The sequence below is a fragment of the Oncorhynchus mykiss genome, chromosome 5 (assembly GCF_013265735.2).
Source record: "Oncorhynchus mykiss isolate Arlee chromosome 5, USDA_OmykA_1.1, whole genome shotgun sequence".
NCBI classification, from domain to species: domain Eukaryota; kingdom Metazoa; phylum Chordata; class Actinopteri; order Salmoniformes; family Salmonidae; genus Oncorhynchus; species Oncorhynchus mykiss.
Window position 1 is genome coordinate 37,610,085 of NC_048569.1, and position 18,874 is coordinate 37,628,958.

Here is an 18,874-nt window from a genome sequence, read left to right on the forward strand (position 1 = left end):
CCAAAAGAATGTGGTGATCGATGGTATCAAAAGCAGCACTAAGGTCTAGGAGCACGAGGACAGATGCAGAGCCTCGGTCCGATGCCATTAAAATGTCATTTACCACCTTCACAAGTGCTGTCTCAGTGCTATGATGGGGTCTAAAACCAGACTGAAGCATTTCGTATACATTGTTTGTCTTCAGGAAGGCAGTGAGTTGTTGCGCAACAGCCTTTTCTAAAATTTTTGAGAGGAATGGAAGATTCGATATAGGCCGATAGTTTTTTATATTTTCTGGGTCAAGGTTTGGCTTTTTCAAGAGAGGCTTTATTACTGCCACTTTTAGTGAGTTTGGTACACATCCGGTGGATAGAGAGCCGTTTATTATGTTCAACATAGGAGGGCCAAGCACAGGAAGCAGCTCTTTCAGTAGTTTAGTTGGAATAGGGTCCAGTATGCAGCTTGAAGGTTTAGAGGCCATGATTATTTTCATCATTGTGTCAAGAGATATAGTACTAAAACACTTGAGCGTCTCTCTTGATCCTAGGTCCTGGCAGAGTTGTGCAGACTCAGGACAACTGAGCTTTGAAGGAATACGCAGATTTAAGGAGGAGTCCGTAATTTGCTTTCTAATAATCATAATCTTTTCCTCAAAGAAGTTCATGAATTTATCACTGCTAAAGTGAAAGTCATCCTCTCTTGGGGAATGCTGCTTTTTAGTTAGCTTTGCGACAGTATCAAAAAGGAATTTCGGATTGTTCTTATTTTCCTCAATTAAGTTAGAAAAATAGGATGATCGAGCAGCAGTAAGGGCTCTTCGGTACTGCACAGTACTGTCTTTCCAAGCTAGTCGGAAGACTTCCAGTTTGGTGTGGCGCCATTTCCGTTCCAATTTTCTGGAAGCTTGCTTCAGAGCTCGGGTATTTTCTGTGTACCAAGGAGCTAGTTTCTTATGAGAAATGTTTTTAGTTTTTAGGGGTGCAACTGCATCTAGGGTATTGCGCAAGGTTAAGTTGAGTTCCTCAGTTAGGTGGTTAACTGATTTTTGTCCTCTGGCGTCCTTGGGTAGACAGAGGGAATCTGGAAGGACATCAAGGAATCTTTGTGTTGTCTGTGAATTTATAGCACGACTTTTGATGATCCTTGGTTGGGGTCTGAGCAGATTATTTGTTGCAATTGCAAACGTAATAAAATGGTGGTCTGATAGTCCAGGATTATGAGGAAAAACATTAAGATCCACAACATTTATTCCATGGGACAAAACTAGGTCCAGCGTATGACTGTGACAGTGAGTGGGTCCAGAGACATGTTGGACAAAACCCACTGAGTCGATGATGGCTCCGAAAGCCTTTTGGAGTGGGTCTGTGGACTTTTCCATGTGAATATTAACGTCACCAAAGATTAGAATATTATCCGCTATGACTACAAGGTCCGATAGGAATTCAGGGAACTCAGTGAGGAACGCTGTATATGGCCCAGGAGGCCTGTAAACAGTAGCTATAAAAAGTGATTGAGTAGGATGCATAGATTTCATGACTAGAAGCTCAAAAGACGAAAATGTCATTTTTTTTTTTGTAAATTGAAATTTGCTATCGTAAATGTTAGCAACACCTCCGCCTTTGCGGGATGCACGGGGGATATGGTCACTAGTGTAGCCAGGAGGTGAGGCCTCATTTAACACAGTAAATTCATCAGGCTTAAGCCATGTTTCAGTCAGGCCAATCACATCAAGATTATGATCAGTGATTAGTTCATTGACTATAATTGCCTTTGAAGTAAGGGATCTAACATTAAGTAGCCCTATTTTGAGATGTGAGGTATCATGATCTCTTTTAATAATGACAGGAATGGAGGAGGTCTTTATTCCAGTGAGATTGCTAAGGCGAACACCGCCATGTTTAGTTTTGCCCAACCTAGGTCGAGGCACAGACACGGTCTCAAGGGTGATAGCTGAGCTGACTACACTGACTGTGCTAGTGGCAGACTCCACTATGCTGGCAGGCTGGCTAACAGCCTGCTGCCTGGCCTGCACCCTATTTCATTGTGGAGCTAGAGGAGTTAGAGCCCTGTCTATGTTGGTAGATAAAATGAGAGCACCCCTCCAGCTAGGATGGAGTCCGTCACTCCTCAGCAGGTCAGGCTTGGTCCTGTTTGTGGGTGAGTCCCAGAAAGAGGGCCAATTATCTACAAATTCTATCTTTTGGGAGGGGCAGAAAACAGTTTTCAACCAGCGATTGAGTTGTGAGACTCTGCTGTAGAGCTCATCACTCCCCCTAACTGGGAGGGGGCCAGAGACAATTACTCAATTATTATTTCTACTTGCACATCCTCATCTGTTACTCCAGTGTTAATTGCTAAATTGTAATTACTTCGCCACTATAGCCTATTTATTGCCTTACCTCCTTACTTCATTTGCACACACTGTATACCGATTTTTCTATTGTGTTATTGACTGTATGATTGTTTATCCCATGTGTAACTCTGTGTCGTTGTTTTTGTTGCACTACTTTGCTTTATCTTGGCCAGGTCGCAGTAGTAAATGAGAACCTGTTCTCAACTGGCCTACCTGGTTAAATAAAGTTATTAAAAAATAAAATAAAAAAATTATAAAACTGATTACATTTTTCACATCAATCTACACACAGTACTCCATAATGGCAAAGCAAAAAACAGTTTTTTAGACATGTTTGCCAATTTATACAAAATACACAAATACCTTATTTACATAAGTATTCAGACCCTTTGCTGTGAGACTCGAAATTGAGCTCAGGCACATCCTGTTTCCATTGATCATCCTTGAGATGTTTCTACAACTTGATTGGATTCCATGTGTGGTGAATTCAATTGATTGGACATGATTTTGAAAGACACACACCTGTCTATGTACGGTCCAACAGTTGACAGTGCATGTCAGAGCAAAAACCAAGCCATGAGGTTGAAGGGATTGTCCTTAAAGCTCAGAGACAGGATTGTGTCGAAGCACAGTGGCCTCCATCATAATTAAATGGAATAGGTTTGGAACCACCAGCTGGCTGCCCAGCCAAACTGAACAAGAGGAAGCCACTCCTCAGTAAAAGGCACATGACAGCTCGCTTGGACTTTGCCAAAAGGCACCTAAAAGGACTTTCAGACCATGAGAAACAAGATTCTCTGGTCATGTGATTTGTTCACGTGTTCGTATGTGTCTGAAAACCATGTGTTTTAGGTAGTATGATATAATGACAGAGTCTTATTCAGATGTTCTCCAATTTGCTTAAGGAATAAATCATGCCAATGAGAAAAGTCCTGTGCATGTTATTCCTGAGTTTTGCAATGTTTGTCGCTGATAATAGTTTGAGAGAAGGTCTATCAACATGTTATCTTAATGCAAATAAACTTTTTTTAGAAAGGGAAATGTCTAATCTTTTAGGGTATTGATGAGAAGATGGAGCTCATGCTTTGTCAAATGATAAGCAGTGTTTTGTTGAGTTATAATTTCAGTTCAGTTGTTGTTGCCTCAACTGTCATATCTGTGTGTATCTGAAATCAGATGTTAATGTAGATTATCAAATAATATGCCGTTCAGATACTGTATCACCAAACTATTTAATGTTTGGGATAGGGGGCAGCATTTTCACGTTTGGATGAAAAGCATGCCCAGAGTAAACTGCCTGTTACTCAGTTCCAGTTGCTAATATATGCATATTATTGGTAGATCTGGATAGACAACACTGAAGTTTCTAAAACTGTTTGAATGATGTCTGTGAGTATAACAGAACTCATATGGCAGGCAAAAACCTGAGAAAAATCCAACCAGGAAGTGGGAAATCTGAGGTTTGTAATTTTTCAACTCTTTGCCTATCGAATATACAGTGTTTATGGGGTCAAATTGCACTTCCTAAGGCTTCCACTAGATGTCAACAGTCTTTAGAACCTTTTTTAATGCTTCTACTGTGAAGGAGGGGGGAATGAGAGGGGATTGAGTCCGTGGTCTGTCAGAGTGCCACGAGCTGGTCATGTGCGTTCACGTGAGAGTTAGCTTGAGTTCCATTGCATTTCTGAAGACAAAGGAATTCTCCGGTTTGAAAATTATTGTAGATTTATGTTAAAAACATCCTAAAGATTGATTCTATACTTCGTTTGACATGTTTCTACGAACTGTAATATAATTTTGTTGACTTTTCGTCTGAACTAAGCGATCGCGCATTGAGCATTTGGATTACTGGGCTAAACGTGCAAACAAAAAGGAGGTATTTGGACATAAATTATGGACTTTATCGAACAAATCAAAATGTATTGTGGAACTGGGATTCCTGGGAGTGCATTCCGATGAAGCTCATCAAAGGTAAGTGAATATTTATAATGCTATTTCTGACTTCTGTTGACTCCAACATAGCGGATATCTGTATGGCTTAATTTGTTGTCTGAGCGCTGTACTCAGATTATTGCATGGTTTGCCTTTTCCGTAAAGTTTTTTTGAAATCTGACACAGCGGTTGCATTAAGGAGAAGTATATCTCTAATTCTGTGCATAACACTTGTATCTTATATTGCGACCTGTACGCTCTCGTTGGCTGGCCCTCGCTTCATACTCGTCGCCAAACCCACTGGCTCCATGTCATCTACAAGACCCTGCTAGGTAAAGTCCCCCCTTATCTCAGCTCGCTGGTCACCATAGCATCTCCCACCTGTAGCACACGCTCCAGCAGGTATATCTCTCTAGTCACCCCCAAAACCAATTCTTTCTTTGGCCGCCTCTCTTTCCAGTTCTCTGCTCCCAATGACTGGAACGAACTACAAAAATCTCTGAAACTGGAAACACTTATCTCCCTCACTAGCTTTAAGCACCAACTGTCAGAGCAGCTCACAGATTACTGCACCTGTACATAGCCCACCTATAATTTAGCCCAAACAACTACCTCTTTCCCAACTGTATTTAATTGCTTTATTTATTTTGCTCCTTTGCACTCCATTATTTTTATTTCTACTTTGCACATTCTTCCATTGCAAAACTACCATTCCAGTGTTTTACTTGCTATATTGTATTTACCTTGCCACCATGGCCTTTTTTGCCTTTACCTCCCTTCTCACCTCATTTGCTCACATTGTATATAGACTTGTTTATACTGTATTATTGACTGTATGTTTGTTTTACTCCATGTGTAACTCTGTGTTGTTGTATCTGTCGAACTGCTTTGCTTTATCTTGGCCAGGTCGCAATTGTAAATGAGAACTTGTTCTCAACTTGCCTACCTGGTTAAATAAAGGTAAAATAAAAATAAATAAAAAATATTAAAGTTTATGATGACTATTTCTGTAAATTGATGTGGCTCTGCAAAATCACCGGATGTTTTGGAAGCAAAACATTACTGAACGTAATGCGCCAATGTAAACTGAGATTTTTTTATATAAATATACACTTTATCGAACAAAACATACATGTATTGTGTAACATGAAGTCCTATAAGCGTCATCTGATGAAGATCATCTAAGGTTAGTGATTCATTTGATCTCTATTTATGCTTTTTGTGACTCCTCTCTATGGCTGGAAAATGGCTGTGTGTTTTTGTGACTAGGCTCTGACCTAACATAATCATATGTTGTGCTCTCGCTGTAAAGCCTTTTTGAATTCGGACACAATGGGTAGATTAACAAGAAGTTTATGTTTCATTTGGTGTATTGCACTTGTTAATGTATGAAAGTTACATAGCTCTAAAAAATATTTTTTAAATTCGTGCTCTGCCTTTCCAGCGGAATGTTGTCGAGGGGTTCCGCTAGCCATAAGAAGTTGTTTAATTAATGAAAAGGTGAACAATAAATGAAAAATGAACAAATGAAGGTCTGTATGTAGTTGTTTTCACATTGATGTGTAAAGCATGCAATGTTTTTTTTTGGTTTTCTGTTGCAGGATTCATGTTACCTGTCCCGTGAATGAAAAAAACATTCTGTAATACAGTAACATTAATGTAACAGTTTATCTTCCGTCCCTCTCCTCGAACCAGGGACCCTCTGCACACAGACAACAGTCAACAGTCAACCTCAAAGCATCGTTACCCATCGCTCCACAAAAGCCACGGCCCTTGCAGAGCAAGAGAAACAACTACTTCAAGGTCTCAGAGCGAGTGATGTCACCGATTGAAACGCTATTAGTGCGCACCACCGCTAACTAGCTAGCCATTTCACATTGGTTACATTAACAGCACTGAAGCATTACAGAGGGGTCCAACCTCAGTGTCCAACTTGAGGTGTCCAACCTGATCATCTGGAGTTGGCATAATGAATGAGATAACAATGAGTTACACATACACAGATGTTTCTAGTCTTTCCCTCCTGTTGTCTTTTGTTGATACATGTGTGTACCAGGTGCCTAGCCACTTAGTAGAGATTGTTATGTAAGTTTGAAAGTTAAAATAAGCCTGCTTATGCAACTGGTCAATGGAACCAATTAGTTGGTTAATAGATTAAATCTCCCATAACACATGATTTTCTGACCCTAAATGTTAGCTCATTCCACAAAAATGTCCAGCCTGTTAGGAACATCGAACTTTCTTTTACATGCATTTAGGATGCTCCGGCTAGCCAATAACTATGACAATTAAAAGCAGTCTATAGACTGTGCAAACCATGAGACTGCAAATTATAATTCGCCCAACCATTCACGCAAAAGTGACAATGGTAGGATGCATGTGACATTATCATCTGTGGCTTATGATGCCCCCTTGAGGTCAAAATTAACATAGGATGTCTCACACGGAAATTTACATAACCTAAGACATTCATGCAATTTGGAAAGGACATGATATGATGGCTCCACTTCTAAAAAGGAACATAAGCAGTCATTGCCAATGTTTTGCCAAGTTGTGTTGAAGGAGAAAAAGATACAAAGTTCAAATATTTTCCTATGATTTGAATAGTATCTGATGTTTTATTTCTGTGTTGCTCTCTAGAGTCTAGAGACCTTGGTATCTCTCCATTCCAGAAGTGATTCTAGCCTTCAGACATTGCTGTGATAACAGGCAGGGCAGACACAATCTGTCTCTGGCAAGCAAGCACAGACTGCAGCAGATGGTCGAGACAGTATGCAGAGCTATTGTTCCACTGCTGTGCAACATTACTCAATGTTCCATGGCATTCAAGCATTGTATAATAAACATTGTACTCCAACCAGCGCACCACACATGCACCTACAAAGCTTTATTATAATAGCTTCGGTGGGGTGCATGGGGACATAGAAATGTAAATCAGGTTCAGTTAGATACCATCATAGAGTGACATTTAATGTGCAAGTTCACCCACTGAGAATTTATTGCATGCTCCTGTGGTTCAAATCATTTCTCTATACTGAATCTGTATTCAGTGAAGATTGGGAGTTGGTGGGTTTCAGGGGATGGATATTAAGACAGAATGAGGATGACACACAGGGCCGACAGAGTGAGGGGGTGAAATGGGTTTCCCTCCATGATTTGCAGATGTGCTAGTGTTTCTTACACAACATTGTAGTGTACAGTGCATCATGTATCACAGCTGTGCCAGCGTGGAACATGTTCTCTAGCTTTGTAGTTGGTAAACACACACACACACACATCTATGGTAGATTACAAAGAACAACACAGATGACAGTGAGAGAAAAAAAGTGTTATACAGAGTGTTGGAACACTTTTATTCTTTATTATACAACGAGTGAATAGTGACACAGAACAAAAAGACTGAACGACTGGGTCACGTCCATAGATACAGAACAAAAATGCTGAACGTCTGGGTCGCGTCTCCAACAACCCTAGATTTGTGTCAGGGACTGTATTTTGTGGAAGCATGAAAAAGTATGATTAATTAATCAAAATAATGTTTTTAATGAAAACATATCAATCATTATTTGTTGGAAACCCATTGTATAAAAGTGATAATGCCCTCGAAGCTGGTGTTTGGAAGATATATTGGCACGGTTTGCCGGGCCTCGACATCGTCTCGGGCCAAACAACACCTGTCCCACTATATCCTCCAAACACCCGCTTCGAGGGCATTATCACATAATTATCTCTGGTAACCTTTCTCTGGCTACAGTAGATTACTGTCAGACAGGAAGGAGGAACTGATGTATTTATCTGACAGCTTATTGAGCAGAATGAAAGTGAAGATGAAGGCCTGGCATTCCCTCTGTGTCTCCTACACAATATTCACATGAGCATATTCTTCATTGAGGTCCAACTAGATGTGAATTGTGATGATATAAACATTATACCATGTTGTGACTTTTTGAGAGCAATGCCGCTAGTAGGTTAAATAAAGGTTAAATAAAAAATCTAATAAACATGTGCACCATGCCACCACAGAGTTTCTAATCCCTGAGGAGGAATATCGGGAGACTTCCGGGAACACTTGCGAAACAGACTAGGCCGGGGTTTGGCGTTTGAGAAGTCAATGAGAGAAGTGACCAATTTTTTTGTTCACAACCTGTTATACATTCAAGGCAATGTCTTAAGTAGTTGAAGATGTTATTACTCCAATCTCGGGAAAGTGACAAATTGACACATTTTCGTAAAGAAAACTTTATATCGGAGTAGACGACTGTTAGACCCAACGACGTGTTTCTACGCATGAGCTTTGCCAGCCGACATCGCCATGACATCGGGAGAAGCAATTTTAGGCTAACTTCATACTGTACTGTCTTTGATGGTACAGTCGCAGACAGAACAATGAGACAGATATTTCACCGGATGTAAAATGTCAAGCATCCGCTTGGTGTTTCCAAGGAAGCCCAGTGCCCGGCAGTGGGAGAAGATGAAACGAGACATTCTGGCCGACATTCTGCAAATGTTCTAATCCATGAAACACTTGATCTCAATACAGTTTTCTGTTCCCAAAACTATAATCTGTTACGAACAGAGTGGAGTGACGTTTGTAGACTTTACCTTTTGCCAAAGTCAAAGGAGTGCAACGACTAATTGAGTTATTGCACACACACACATCACAGAGTAGGCGTTCCCTAATGGAAATATGCAAATATATGCTTGAATGCACCAATAGGATCTCGCTAGCTCGTGCTTGGCTCTGCCCACGATGACTCATTTGTTCCCATTTGAAAGGGTGGGACGATCTTGGTTTAGATATAAGAACCTTTGGTACAGTGTTATACATTACAACCACACGATGGCAGTCAAGTCAAACCCAGCAGCTAATGGATTCAGTAGTAAACAAAAGTCACAGGATTTACCATGTTGTGTCCTGAGAGCTGAAGGGAGCTAGAGAGCATTGTAATGTGAGCCAATCCGATCTCTGATCTCTGAGAGGGTGTGACCGACAGGATGTGGAAGTCTCCTTAGCAGCAACAGTCAAAACAAGGCATAATAGAGGGTTTCCTCTCTACTTCTGCCCTTACTTACTCAAACCGAGTGACTATGGGTGTGGCTAGCGAGTGACTGGGGCGAAGCCTACGACCTACACATCTCAAGCAAAGATTATATATTATATTGACAAGATAGAGCAGTCATTGCACTATCAATGGAAATTCATTTCCTAGCCAATGAGAGGGCAAATATTAAGTAGTTTTTAAAAAAGTAGGATGCTTCCACTTCAGTGTATTCGTAACAGCCTAACCATTAAACAACGTATATTAGACCAAATAAGCCAAACTTAGCAAATTATCAATGACATTTTTTGTTGACCAAATTTGAAAATCTCCTTGACCTCAATACACAAATTCCTCACTTATTTTCTTGGACAGATTTTGGGTGGAGTAAATGTAACTGGTGTGAAATGGCTAGCTACTTAGCGGGGTGTGCACTAATAGCGTTTCAATCGGGGACGTCACTTGCTCTGAGACCTTGAAGTAGTTGTTCCCCTTGCCCTGCAAGGGCCGTGGCTTTTGTGGCGCGATGGGTAATGATGCTTTGAGGGTGGCTGTTGTTGATGTGTGCAGAGGGTTCCTGGTTCGGGGCGGGGAGAGGGACGGAAGAAAAAATGTTGCATAAACGCTCTTGCTTCGCTTCTTCCTCTTTTATGTTGTGTTTTTATTTAACCTTTATTTAACTAGGCAAGTCAGTTAAGAAAAAAATCTTATTTACGATGACGGCCTACCAAAAGGCAAAAGGCCTTCTGCAGGGATGGGGCGGGGATTAAAAATAAAAAAATAAAGTAAAATATATAAATATAGGACAAAACACATATCACAACAAGAGCGAAACCACAACACTACATAAAACGAGACCTAAGACAACAACACAACATGGTAGCAACACAACATGACAACAACATGGTAGCAACACATGGCAGCAGCACAACATAGTAGCAACACAAAACATGGTACAATCATTATTGGGCACAGACAACAGCACAAAGGGCAAGAAGGTAGAGACAACAATACATCACGTTAAGCAGCCACAGCTGTCAGTAAGATTGTCCATGATTGAGTCTTTAAACGTAGAGATGGAGATAAAACTGTCCAGTTTTAGTGTTTGCTGCAGCTCGTTCCAGTCGCTAGCTTGCAGCGAACTGAAAAGAGGAGCGACCCAGGGATGTGTGTGCTTTGGGGACCTTTAACAGAATGTGAATGGCAGAACGGGTGTTGTATGTGGAGGATGAGGGCTGCAATAGGTATCTCAAATAGGGGGGAGTGAGGCCTAAGAGAGTTTTATAAATAAGCATCAACCACTGGGTCTTGCGACAGGTGTACACAGATAACCAGTTTATAGAGGAGAATAGTGTGCAGTGATGTGTCCTATAAGGAGCATTGGTGGAAAATCTGATGACCGAATGGTAAAGAACATCTAGTCGCTCGAGAGCACCCTTACCTGCAGATATATAAATTACTTCTCTGTATTCTAGCATGGGTAGGATGGTCATCTGAATCAGGGTTAGTTTGGCAGCTGGGGTGAAAAAGGAGCGATTACGATAGAGGAAACCAGGTCTTGATTTAACCTTAGCCTGCAGCTGGGAAATGTGCTGAGAGAAGGACAGTGTACCGTCTAGCCATACTCCCAAGTACTTGTATGAAGTCACTACCTCAAGCTCTAAGCCCTCAGAGGTAGTAATCACACCTGTGGGGAGAGGGGCATTCTTCTTACCAAACCACATTACCTTTGTTTTGGAGGTGTTCAGAACAAGGTTAAGGGCAGAGAAAGCTTATTGGCGACTAGGAACACTTTGTTGTAGAGCATTTAACACAAAATCCAGGGAGGGGCCAGCTGAGTGTAAGACAGTATCATCTGCATATAAATGGATGAGAGAGATTCCTGCTGTTGTTGAGAAGAGCGCGGGGCCTAGGATCGAGCCTTGGGGTACTCCCTAGTGACAGGCAGTGACAGAGACAGCAGATATTCTGATTTTATACACTGCACTCTTTGAGAGATTTAGTTAGCAAACCAGGCCAAAGAACCCTCAGACACACCAATACTCCTTAGCCGGCCCACAAGAATGGAATGGTCTACTGTATCAAAAGCTTTGGCCAAGTCAATAAAAATAGCAGCACAACATTGCTTAGAATCAATGGCAATGTTGACATAATTTAGGATCTTTAAGATTGCAGTGACACATCCATAACCTGAGCTGAAACCAGATTGCATACTAGAGAGAATACTACATCAAGAAAGCCAGTCAGATGATTATTGACAATTTTTTCCAAAACTTTTGACAAACAGGGCAAAATAGAAATTGGCCTATAACTGTAAGGATCAGCTTGATCACCCCCTTTAAATAAAGGATGCACCGTGGCTGCCTTCCAAGCAATGGGAACCTCCCCAGAAAGGAGAGCCCTGTTAAAAAGGTCAGAGATAGGCTTGGAGATGATAACGGCAGCAACCTTAAAGAAGAAAGGGTCTAAACCATCTGACCCAGGTGTTTTTTGGGGGTCAAGTTTAAGGAGCTACTTTAGCACCTCAGACTCAGTGACCGCCTGCAGGGAGAAACTTTATAGTGGGGCAGGGGAAAAAGGAGGGAGTAGAATAAGAGCTAGTCGCATTAGAAGAGGTGGGAAATTAGGAAATGTTGGACAGGCATGGAGTCAAATAGGAATCCTGATTTAATGAAGTGGTGATTAAAGAGCTCAGCCATGTGCTCCTTATCAGAAAACAACCATATCATCAACATTAAGTGACATGGGCAGCTGTGAGGAGGAGGGTTTATTCTCCAGGTCTTTTACCGTTTTCCAGAACTTCTTGGGGTTAGACCCACAGAGAGAGAACTGCTCCTTAAAGTAACTAACTTTGGCCTTCCGGATAGCCTGAATGCACTTATTTCTCATTTGCCTGAACGAGAGACAAATACATTTTTTGAGGTAGAGTAACTCTGTCAGATAACAGTCGAACCAGGGGCTGAATCTGTTTTTAATTCTCATTTTCTTTATGGGGGCGTTTGTTAAAAATACCACTGAAAATATCAAAAAAGAAGGTCCAAGCGTCTTCGACAGAGGGGATCAAGCTGATTCTATACCAATTTACAGAGGCCAGGTCATGAAGGAAGAATTGCTCATTAAAGTTTTTTAGCAAGCGTCTATGACAAGTCAGGACAGGTAGTTTCACTGAGCAGTCATTACGAACACAGGTGGTAAAACAGTGAATACTAAGGTTATTACAGAAAACACTAGACTGATACCTATCAGGATTATTTGTGAGGATAACATCAATGAGAGTAGCCTTTTCTGGGTGTTTGGAGTCATGCCTTGTGGGATTGGTAATAATCTGAAAAAGATTTATGGAGTCCCATTGCTTGAGGACTTGGTCAGGTGGTTTAAGCATGTCCCGGTGTAGGACACCTAACAAATTCAGACTTAGTAAATGGCCAGGAGAGAGCTTAGGGCAGGTAGGGTACAGGCCAATGCTGATGTTGGACGATAGCACCCAGCAATAGTCAACAAAGAGCTATTTGAAAGTTGAATGCGTAAAACCAGCAAATCAAATTGTTTGGGGACAGACTTGGTGGAGACAACCGAGCATTGAAGGTGTTCCTTGGTAAAGATTGCCACTCCACCACCTTTGGAAGATCTGTCTTGCCGAAAAAGGTTATAACCAGAAAGATTAACATTAGTGTTCAAAACACTTTTTCTTACCCACGTCTCAGTAATGACCAACACATCTGGATAAGAGCTGTGAACCCACAGTTGATAAAATTGAGGTAATAAGCTTCTAGTGTAAATTAACATGCAGAAAACCCAGGCTTTTATGAGAGCAGAAATTAGTGAAGGAGATATCAGATCACAAGTCAGAATTGGGGCTAGCAACAATAGATGGGCCAGGGTGTACATGGACATTTCCAGGTATCATCAGAAGTAATACAATCAATGATTTATGACATTTGAATGTGCATTAGATGGCAAAAAGATCATATTGTACAGCAAATTCATCAGGTAACATGAATACAAAGTCGACGAGAGGTGGTTAGAATAGGATGGGAGAGTCCAAGAGTCCATGTAACCAATAGAGAGTCAGAGTCCTGAGTGTGGGAACGAGCATAGTCGGTCCCACGGTTGGGTAAACAAGCAAGTTCATAATCAACAGAGCATGAAAGGAGAGTCATGAGGCAAATAGCATAAAGCACAAGAAAAAAAATATAACGACTTGGGGCTAGCCATTGTAAGTTCAGAGTCACTCGTCCCAACAGTGCGTGTGTGCTGGAGGCGAGTGAAAGCTTGGGAGAGAGGAGGGAGTGTGGTGGGAGTACCTGTACCAGACAGGGAGAGACTGGCCAGGGCAGACGGTGAACATATCACCAGTTGGAATCCAAGCAGCAGTGGAGCAGGCAATGGAAGCAGGTGTCACACCCACTTGGGAGAAGCTTTTTTCTGGAGGCAGATTCCTTGTAGAAAATCCCAGCTAACTAGCTAACGTAGCTAGCAAGACTCTGTCCAGCTTTTTTTTCACGTTGAAAAGGGGGTTGTTAGCTAGCAATATCTCTTCAGTTTCCACGAATTGTCCTTTACGACGTCCAAACAAAGTTGTTCTGTGGCTGTTGTATTTTGGAGATTGCGAGGAGGATATCTTCTGATGTGATCAAGGCAACAATATTGTTTCTTAATGAGGTAATTTACAACTGAAGTGTCCTGGCTGCATATCAGTTCAAAACAGAGATGTAATCAGGCGGTACTGTATTGTAATGACCTCTGCACAGATGGAGGGGGCTTCCATGGACTCTGCATTTGAGTGGGGGAGGCTGTGAAACTCTCCTGCCATTGTTGGGCTTAAGAGCTTTGACACCTCTCACTTCACACCTCAGTGCTAATTGATCTGATCTGGAGTTTTGATTTGGAGCGGAATCCTGTAAATGTCCTTGTGGTAAAATCCAAGTTTATCTAACTTTAAATCTATCTTTTTGTAAAAACATGCTGAAAAATGTGGGAACCCCATCTGCTCATGATCTTGCTCGCTCTCTCGCTCTCTCGCTCTCTCTGTCTCAAGGAACAATGAAACTGTGTGGGTTACAGAGGAACCTAGTTTATCTGTCCTTTCTGATCTTGTGTTGTTCTCTGGAGACTGCAGAGAGGTAACCTGATAACTTCATGTTCAACAACTGCAGATCTGAGTTGATCTAGATTCGGACATGACAGAGCTAAGAGATAACTTTCAGCTCTCCTGCTAAAAACAAATTAGCCCCGTCTGAGTTAAGACACAGCTACAGAGCCAAGTTCAACAGCACTGCACACACAAATCTGACAGGAGACAGACAGGCTAATTAAAGCCTCTGAAGATTAATTGGGGAAGTGATGTGGAATTAAACTCCACTCTTCATTCTGTACAGAATCAGAATCAGCCAGGAGGTGCAACACAGAACAGGCTTCACAGAGAGAAATGGTGCAGTTAGCTGTGCATCTTGGACTAAGGGGTAGACGTAATATAGTAAAGACAACGTAGGACATTCCAAGTAGTATGAATGTTACATTTCCTATGGTATGTATTTATTTGTGGATGTTCATCAACCATTTCGTATGAGATATTACAAATTACAATTCGTATGGTATGCTACGAATTACAATTCGTACAATATGTTATGAATTTGTGGAACTTAGCATATGTTGCGAATTCCAATTTGTTGAAGCAAACTTTTGCTAGGGGGCTAGGTGGCTAACATTAGCTAGGCTAGGGGCAGGGATTAAGGTTGAGGTTAGGGTTAAGTTTAAAGGGTTGAGGTTAAGGTTAGCTAACATGCTAAGTAGTTGCAAAGTTGTCCGTGATGAGATTCAAATACGCAACCTTTGGATTGCTAGAGGCTGACATTATACACTCACCCATCCACCACAACCAATCACCCTACTTTCATTCTTGCCTTAAGTAATCTTCTGTCTTATGTAACCATACCAAACGTAACATATCATACTCATTTAAGTGTCCTGGATTTAAATGTAATATTTTACGTCTAGTCTATGAGACCAAGCTGAGCTGTGGTCCAAACTATCAACAAGCAAAAGGAAGGTGTTGGAATAAGTCTTGACTATAAATCAATGACCCACTGGCCAGTGCTGAATATACTTTATTACAAACAAAGCAGAAGGCAAACAGTTTGAAAGGATGTTTAAAATGGCTATTAATGCGTTTAAGATACAAACACCATGGGAGTAAACAAAAACTCTAGATAATTTTGTGTCCTACAAACATTTCCTAATTGTCTTGATGGAAATGGCCCAAACCAGATTAGTAAGAACACCATACATCTGATAAACAATTAAACTAATACTAATGATCACGTAAAAGCAATAATGAGGAGATAAATTACTAATTGGTCGAGCGGCTATTAAACTGTCAGGACAATCGGCGATGAGAGTGAAGATGTTCAATGGATTGGTACAATTTCACATTCTCTTCACGCCTTTCTTCAACTTAATGACTTAAACTGCGTGAAGAATTATCACTTGTAAATGATTTTGTTTGGAGCCAAACAAGGCAATACTAAAGCAATTCTACACTCCATTCCATAGCAATTAGGCTGAGCCATAGCACCAAATGGGTCATAAAGTAGAGCTGAATAGGAGTAACTTTGTCTCTTTAATGCCCCCCCTGGCTGTTGAAGGTTTGGATATGTAGCTGGGCCCTATCAAAGCCTCGTGGTGCCTAAATAAATAATTGAACAGGTAAATTATCTGAGGTGTCAATCTTTCCCCGGCAGACATAGTAAAACTGCATCATCAGACATACAGTGCCTTGCGAAAGTATTCGGCCCCCTTGAACTTTGCGACCTTTTGCCACATTTCAGGCTTCAAACATAAAGATATAAAACTGTATTTTTTTGTGAAGAATGAACAACAAGTGGGACACAATCATGAAGTGGAACGACATTTATTGGATATTTCAAACTTTTTTAACAAATCAAAAACTGAAAAATTGGGTGTGCAAAATTATTCAGCCCCCTTAAGTTAATACTTTGTAGCGCCACCTTTTGCTGCGATTACAGCTGTAAGTCGCTTGGGGTATGTCTCTATCAGTTTTGCACATCGAGAGACTGACATTTTTTCCCATTCCTCCTTGCAAAACAGCTCGAGCTCAGTGAGGTTGGATGGAGAGCATTTGTGAACAGTAGTTTTCAGTTCTTTCCACAGATTCTCGATTGGATTCAGGTCTGGACTTTGACTTGGCCATTCTAACACCTGGATATGTTTATTTTTGAACCATTCCATTGTAGATTTTGCTTTATGTTTTGGATCATTGTCTTGTTGGAAGACAAATCTCCGTCCCAGTCTCAGGTCTTTTGCAGACTCCATCAGGTTTTCTTCCAGAATGGTCCTGTATTTGGCTCCATCCATCTTCCCATCAATTTTAACCATCTTCCCTGTCCCTGCTGAAGAAAAGCAGGCCCAAACCATGATGCTGCCACCACCATGTTTGACAGTGGGGATGGTGTGTTCAGTGTGATGAGCTGTGTTGCTTTTACGCCAAACATAACGTTTTGCATTGTTGCCTAAAAGTTCAATTTTGGTTTCATCTGACCAGAGCACCTTCTTCCACATGTTTGGTGTGTCTCCCAGGTGGCTTGTGGCAAACTTTAAACAACACTTTTTATGGATATCTTTAAGAAATGGCTTTCTTCTTGCCACTCTTCCATAAAGGCCAGATTTGTGCAATATACGACTGATTGTTGTCCTATGGACAGAGTCTCCCACCTCAGCTGTAGATCTCTGCAGTTCATCCAGAGTGATCATGGGCCTCTTGGCTGCATCTCTGATCAGTCTTCTCCTTGTATGAGCTGAAAGTTTAGAGGGACGGCCAGGTCTTGGTAGATTTGCAGTGGTCTGATACTCCTTCCATTTCAATATTATCGCTTGCACAGTGCTCCTTGGGATGGTTAAAGCTTGGGAAATCTTTTTGTATCCAAATCTGACTTGATTACACACAGGTGGATTGTATTTATCATCATTAGTCATTTAGGTCAACATTGGATCATTCAGAGATCCTCACTGAACTTCTGGAGAGAGTTTGCTGCACTGAAAGTAAAGGGGCTGAATAATTTAGCACGCCCAATTTTTCAGTTTTTGATTTGTTAAAAAAGTTTGAAATATCCAATAAATGTCGTTCCACTTCATGATTGTGTCCCACTTGTTGTTGATTCTTCACAAAAAAATACAGTTTTATATCTTCATGTTTGAAGCTTGAAATGTGGCAAAAGGTCGCAAAGATCAAGGGGGCCGAATACTTTCGCAAGGCACTGTATGTCAGACACAATGTACTAGGACTGTTACAGGGTAAGGCAACAAAGCCTTCTTTCCCAGTGTTTTAGAGTGTGACTGTTCTATGAATCTGGGTTAATTCTACATAATCTCACCCTGCATCCCATGGTAGACCATTGCAATCAACCCTGGATGAGGCAGAGGCCAATCCAGTAATATTATCCTGAAACAGCTGTTTCCATGAGCTGCTCAGAATCAGAATCCATTTCATACAATTTGGATTAATTAATGTGTCACATTTTTCCGCTGTGCACCGGTAAGAGGGAGATGCTGTTCGTCATCGGGATAATGATGGGACTGAAATTAGATATGCACACCGAAAGCTCTGCCTGTAGGGTTTATGAGGTGAACAGAGTTTCACAATCACAAGCACATACACACTCATGCATGTGCGCACACACATACACACACACACACACACACACACACACACAGACACACACACACACACACACACACACACACACACACACACACACACACACACACACACACACACACACACACACACACACACACACACATACACACATACACACACACACAGTGTCAGAAAGCTGTTTGCTGTTTAAAACTTGTTTTCACACTTGATACACACTTGACACAAGTGAGATCTTTCACTGGATTAATTGGATCTTTGATTAATTTAGGATTTTGGGACTGAATTTAATTGAACATTTACTTTCATTGTAGGACATAGGCTGCATTTACACAGTCTGGTCTATTCTTTTTTTTTGTGACATGTAACTTTTTATTTCGTTTTGGCAAATAGGACATACCATATTTATTTCTATACTACACCAAATTGGGATGGGGCGAAATGCTAGTACCTGGAAATACAATTTAAAGTTTGGTACGGATAGTCCTCCTGTCTTTCCCTCTTTGTAAATGTGATCATTTGTCCGGGATACTCTGTCATATACATTTTTTAAACGTCACAATGAATTTTGTCCCAATAGCCAGAAAGGGGAGCCATAGGAAGCATTGAACTACAAAAATACAGCTGTGCAAATACAGTGCCTTGCGAAAGTATTCGGGCCCCTTGAACTTTGCGACCTTTTGCCACATTTCAGGCTTCAAACATAAAGATATAAAACTGTATTTTTTTGTGAAGAATCAACAACAAGTGGGACACAATCATGAAGTGGAACGACATTTATTGGATATTTCAAACTTTTTTAACAAATCAAAAACTGAAAAATTGGGCGTGCAAAATTATTCAGCCCCTTTACTTTCAGTGCAGCAAACTCTCTCCAGAAGTTCAGTGAGGATCTCT